Raw genomic sequence first — 6021 nt, 5'->3', positions numbered from 1 at the left:
CCATTCAAGAGTTACACCATTAATTTGTAGTTCTTCATTTTCTCCCCTCTTGTGATGAGAGTATGCTTTTGTCTTGTTTGTGGAGAGTGAAACCGAGCTCAATACACGGCTTGTTCTTGAAACCTATAATTGTTTTATGGCCCTCTGCAATGGCTATATGCATCAGGGGGCAGTCATTGCGAATGTTGTTAAGATCTAGTGTTTGCGTCGAGAGTAGTGCTGCAGCTCTGTTAACGACTTGAGTTATAATTTCCCTTTCATTAATGGGCAAAAATTTAGATTTTTTCTGGGTTCATCCAGAAGAGTTTTCCCCAGAACTTCCTGAATTCCTGTTCTTGTTCTCTCTCCTCATAGAGTATATTTCCTTAGGCGTCTATGATGTAGGGTGTTTCCTCAGCTGAGTTTCTCATCAAGGTTTTTACTTTTTTTCAGAACTTTCTTGGGTTTCTGTAGTCGACTTGGATTTTGCTTATTTGGTCATCCCATTTTTTGGTGTACTCTGTTTTGCTTAGATCTTGCAGCTCATCTTGAAGTTCCCGTTGTAGTCTTTTGCGCTCATCCGTCCACCCACTTTGTGTTATGAGTTGTAGAAGATTGTTATATCTGGTTTGCCGTGTCTTGAGCGCCTCAGTGGCTGGGGGTGTGGGAGCGTTATGTGGTGAGCTACGGGGATATGATCGTTCATGCATTTTTCTATGGTGCTACTCCATGTATTTAACTCTGTGTTTATACATGATGGTTCTTTTCCATTAAAGTCTGTAATATTGATTTCCTGTGCACTGCTTTTGAACGCCTCCCAGTCAGTTTTACTGTATTGAAGTCTTGGTGGTGAGGGTTTCTGAATGGGGTTTGTTGATAACGTCATTATTATTGGTAGGTGGTCGCTTGTGCTCACAGGGCCCCTTTCTATGGTGGTGTTTAGGAAGTGGTGATTGTTTGAGAGTATTATGTCTGGTGTGATACTGTGGCCTTGTCTGACGCAAGTTGGGAACTCTGGGCCCAGGTGGGTTAGATTTCCGTTCCTTATCATATTGTGGATGGCTTCTCCTGCCTGATTGTTCCTTCCGTGCCCCAGTGTTCCGTGTCCCAGTGTTCCGTGTCCCAGTGTTCCGTGTACCAGGGTTCCGTGTCCCAGTGTTCCGTGTCCCAGTGTTCCGTGTACCAGGGTTCCGTGTCCCAGTGTTCCGTGTCCCAGTGTTCCGTGCCCCAGTGTTCCGTGTCCCAGTGTTCCGTGTCCCAGTGTTCCGTGTACCAGGGTTCCGTGTCCCAGTGTTCCGTGTCCCAGTGTTCCGTGTTCCGTGTACCAGGGTTCCGTGTCCCAGTGTTCCGTGTCCCAGTGTTCCGTGTACCAGGGTTCCGTGTCCCAGTGTTCCGTGTCCCAGTGTTCCGTGTACCAGGGTTCCGTGTCCCAGTGTTCCGTGTCCCAGTGTTCCGTGTACCAGTGTTCCGTGTCCCAGTGTTCCGTGTCCCAGTGTTTCGTGTCCCAGTGTTCCGTGTCCCAGTGTTCCGTGTACCAGGGTTCCGTGTCCAAGTGTTCTGTGTCCCAGGCTTCTGTGTTCCAGTGTTCTGTGTCCCAGGGACCAGTGTTCTGTGTCCCAGGGACCAGTGTTCTGTGTCCCAGTGTTCTGTGTCCCAGTGTTCCGTGTCCTAGGGTTCTGTGTCCCAGTGTTCCGTGTCCCAGGGTTCCGTGTCCCAGTGTTCTGTGTCCCAGTGTTCCGTGTCCCAGTGTTCTGTGTCCCAGTGTTTTGTGTCCCAGGGTTCCGTGTCTCAGTGTTCTGTGTCCCAGGGTTCCGTGTCCCAGGGTTCCGTGTCCCAGTGTTCCGTGTCCCAGTGTTCTGTGTCCCAGTGTTTTGTGTCCCAGGGTTCCGTGTCTCAGTGTTCTGTGTCCCAGTGTTCCGTGTCCCAGTGTTCCGTGTCCCAGTGTTCTGCGTCCCAGTGTTCCGTGTCCCAGTGTTCTGTGTCCCAGTATTTTGTGTCCCAGGGTTCCGTGTCTCAGTGTTCTGTGTCCCAGTGTTCCGTGTCCCAGGGTTCCGTGTCCCAGGGTTCTGTGTCCCAGTGTTCTGTGTCCCAATGTTCTGTGTCCCAGTGTTCCGTGTCCCAGTGTTCCGTGCCCCAGTGTTCTGTGTCCCAGTGTTCCGTGTCCCAGGGTTCCGTGTCCCAGGGTTCCGTGTCCCAGGGTTCCGTGTCCCAGTGTTCCGTGCCCCAGTGTTCTGTGTCCCAGTGTTCCGTGTCCCAGTGTTCCGTGTCCCAGGGTTCCGTGTCCCAGTGTTCTGTGTCCCAGTGTTCCGTGTCCCAGGGTTCCATGTCCCAGGGTTCCGTGTCCCAATGTTCCGTGTCCCAGGTTCCGTGTCCCAGGGTTCCGTGTCTCAGTGTTCTGTGTCCCAGTGTTCCGTGTCCCAGGGTTCCATGTCCCACGGTTCCGTGTCCCAATGTTCTGTGTCCCAGTGTTCCGTGTCCCAGTGTTCCGTGTCCCAGGTTTCCGTGTCCCAGTGTTCCGTGTCCCAGTGTTCCGTGTCCAAGGGTTCCGTGTCCCAGTGTTCTGTGTCCCTGTGTTCCGTGTCCCAGGGTTCCGTGTCCCAGGGTTCCGTGTCCCAGGGTTCCGTGTCCCAGTGTTCTGTGTCCCAGTGTTCCGTGTCCCAGGGTTCCGTGTCCCAGGGTTCCATGTCCCAGGGTTCCGTGTCCCAGTATTTTGTGTCCCAGTGTTCCGTGTCCCAGGGTTCCGTGTCCCAGGGTTCCATGTCCTAGGGTTCCGTGTCCCAGTATTTTGTGTCCCAGGGTTCCGTGTCCCAGTGTTCTGTGTCCCAGTGTTCCGTGTCCCAGGGTTCCGTGTCCCAGTGTTCCGTGTCCCAGGGTTCCGTGTCCCAGTGTTCCGTGTCCCAGTGTTCTGTGTTCCGTGTCCCAGGGTTCTGTGTCCCAGGGTTCCGTGTCCCAATGTTCCGTGTCCCAGTGTTCCGTGTCCCAGGGTTCCGTGTCCTAGTGTTTCGTGTCCCAGGGTTCCGTGTCCTAGTGCTCTGTGCCCCAGGGTTCCGTGTCCCAGTGTTCCGTGTCCCAGTGTTCCGTGTCCCAGTGTTCTGTGTCCCAGTGTTCCGTGTCCTTGTGTTCCATGTCCCAGTGTTCCGTGTCCCAGGGTTCCGTGTCCTAGTGCTCTGTGTCCCAGGGTTCCGTGTCCCAGTGTTCCGTGTCCCAGTGTTCCGTGTCCCAGTGTTCCGTGTCCCTGTGTTCCGTGTCCTTGTGTTCCGTGTCCCAGTGTTCCGTGTCCCAGTGTTCTGTGTTCCGTGTCCCAGGGTTCCGTGTCCCAATGTTCTGTGTCCCAGTGTTCTGTGTCCCAGGGTTCCGTGTCCTAGTGCTCTGTGTCCCAGGGTTCCGTGTCCCAGTGTTCCGTGTCCCAGTGTTCCGTGTCCCAGTGTTCTGTGTCCCAGTGTTCCGTGTCCTTGTGTTCCGTGTCCCAGTGTTCCGTGTCCCAGTGTTCTGTGTTCCGTGTCCCAGTGTTCCGTGTCCTTGTGTTCCGTGTCCCAGTGTTCCGTGTCCCAATGTTCTGTGTCCCAGTGTTCTGTGTCCCAGTGTTCCGTGTCCCAGGGTTCCGTGTCCTAGTGCTCTGTGTCCCAGGGTTCCGTGTCCCAGTGTTCCGTGTTCCAGTGTTCTGTGTCCCAGTGTTCCGTGTCCTTGTGTTCCGTGTCCCAGTGTTCCGTGTCCCAGTGTTCTGCGTCCCAGTGTTCTGCGTCCCAGTGTTCCGTGTCCCAGTGTTCCGTGTCCCAGTGTTCTGCGTCCCAGTGTTCCGTGTCCCAGTGTTCCGTGTCCCAGTGTTCCGTGTCCCAGTGTTCCGTGTCCCAGTGTTCTGCGTCCCAGTGTTCTGCGTCCCAGTGTTCCGCGTCCCAGTGTTCCGTGTCCCAGTGTTCTGCGTCCCAGTGTTCCGTGTCCCAGTGTTCCGTGTCCCAGTGTTCTGCGTCCCAGTGTTCTGCGTCCCAGTGTTCTGCGTCCCAGTGTTCCGTGTCCCAGTGTTCTGCGTCCCAGTGTTCCGTGTCCCAGTGTTCCGTGTCCTTGTGTTCCGTGTCCCAGTGTTCCGTGTCCCAGTGTTCTGCGTCCCAGTGTTCCGTGTCCCAGTGTTCCGTGTCCCAGTGTTCCGTGTCCTTGTGTTCCGTGTCCCAGTGTTCCGTGTCCCAGTGTTCTGCGTCCCAGTGTTCCGTGTCCCAGTGTTCCGTGTCCCAGTGTTCCGTGTCCCAGTGTTCTGCGTCCCAGTGTTCCGTGTCCCAGTGTTCCGTGTCCCAGTGTTCCGTGTCCCAGTGTTCCGTGTCCCAGTGTTCCGTGTCCCAGTGTTCCGTGTCCCAGTGTTCCGTGTCCCAGTGTTCTGTGCTTGGTGTTCATATCTCCCAGGAAGTAGGCGGGACTGTTCCTGCTGGTTAGTGTCAAGATGTCTGCCAGGGGAAGGTAAGGTCGTCTTGGTGGCTGGTAACATGTTCCTGTCAACATTATACCTTTCGTAGTTTGGAGTTCAATTGCCAGGAAGTTTTCTTGAAAATTATCTTGAATTTTGTGTGGAATTCTTACAGCAACTGCTGCTCCATCGTTGGCCTGGTCAGCTCCGTTGACCTGGTAAGTTTTGCAGTTGAAGATCTTCTCACTTTCCTTTTCCTCATGGTTGTTAATGAGTATTATATCTGGGTCTGTTTCTCTGTACAAGTTGCTGAGTTCCAATGCTCTGTGCGGAGTCCAGCTTAGAACATTGTGTTGAATTATTGGCACTGTCTGGATGGCTATGTTGAAACTGATGGGTCGCTTCCACCTCGTGGATTGCTTGGGGTCGATGCGAATCCGTTGCGCATTGTGTTCAACTTACTGCTGCTTATCAGCTGAATGGTTATGGGGGTTTGGTTGAAAGCTTGCGCCATTATATGTTCGTAGACGTCACTCGTTTCGACATTGGGAATGTTGTGTTAGAATTTGATGTGATGATTTTGTATACGTTCTTGGAGGGTCTGGCGGTTAACCGTGTGGGTTATGTTTCTTGAGAAGAATTCGATATTGATTGGGATATCTACTGAGTCCTGGGTGTATGTGTGTGAATGTGCAGCATTGTCTGTGGGTGTGTGTTAAGGCCCTACTGGGGCGTAACCGTGTTCTTTCTGATGTTATTAGGATTTGGGAATCCGGCCCCAAGCTAGTAGAGGCTTTCAAGGGATGTGTTCCGTAACGCAAGTTAATTTAAAGGGGGAGGGATACAAATGTTCTGATTTATATATATAATTACACCACCACCATAAATCAATATATAAACAGTCACACGGGGGGTTATAAACACTATAATGTACAGAATTGTCTTCCTCTGAAGACACAGGATGCTCCACGGTGCTCACGATGAGTAGCCCTGGTTCTCTTCTTCGGCCCACGATGAATCCTTTTTTATTCTCTCGGCGAATCTACCCTGGCCACAGGCCAGCCAAATCACAGTCCCACTGGGTGCTCCGTCGTGGAGGCCTTCAACCACAATCCAGCCTGTAGCTGGCAGGTTCCGATCAGCTCCACTGTGCAGGCCACTCCACGACCGATACTAGGGTTGCGAGCCCTAGGCAGGAGCCTCGTGTAATTCCGCTGATCACTCTCCTCTCTCAGCACCACAGTGGCTAGTCTCTTCCACCATCCAGCCCCGGATAAGGCGATTCCTAATACTGCCACGTCACAGGCAGGCTAACACTCTCAGTAAAGTTCGTCTGGGGGTGACTCACAGCTTCTGCAGAGCAAACTCGTGAAGAGACCTTGCTGCCTTGGGTAGACTGCTCCATCGTCCAATACAGCAGTCCCAGGTCGACTCTGTAATCAGACACGTCATTAGTACTAGGGACACTCTAGGGCACCTCACTTACAGGCTTAGACACAAACGCCCACCTATCCACTCCATAGATGGCGTTGCTGTCTAAGCGCCACCTCACCAGAGGTCAGCAGCGGCTATGTTACGAGCTGATTAAGACGGGAATCCAGCACCTGTGGCCGGTATATCCCATCCTCACTAGATAGCGTTGTCCATTT

The sequence above is a fragment of the Procambarus clarkii genome, chromosome 52 (assembly GCF_040958095.1).
Source record: "Procambarus clarkii isolate CNS0578487 chromosome 52, FALCON_Pclarkii_2.0, whole genome shotgun sequence".
In the NCBI taxonomy this organism is placed as follows: Eukaryota; Metazoa; Arthropoda; class Malacostraca; order Decapoda; family Cambaridae; genus Procambarus; species Procambarus clarkii.
Note: the sequence above shows the minus strand (reverse complement) of the source record.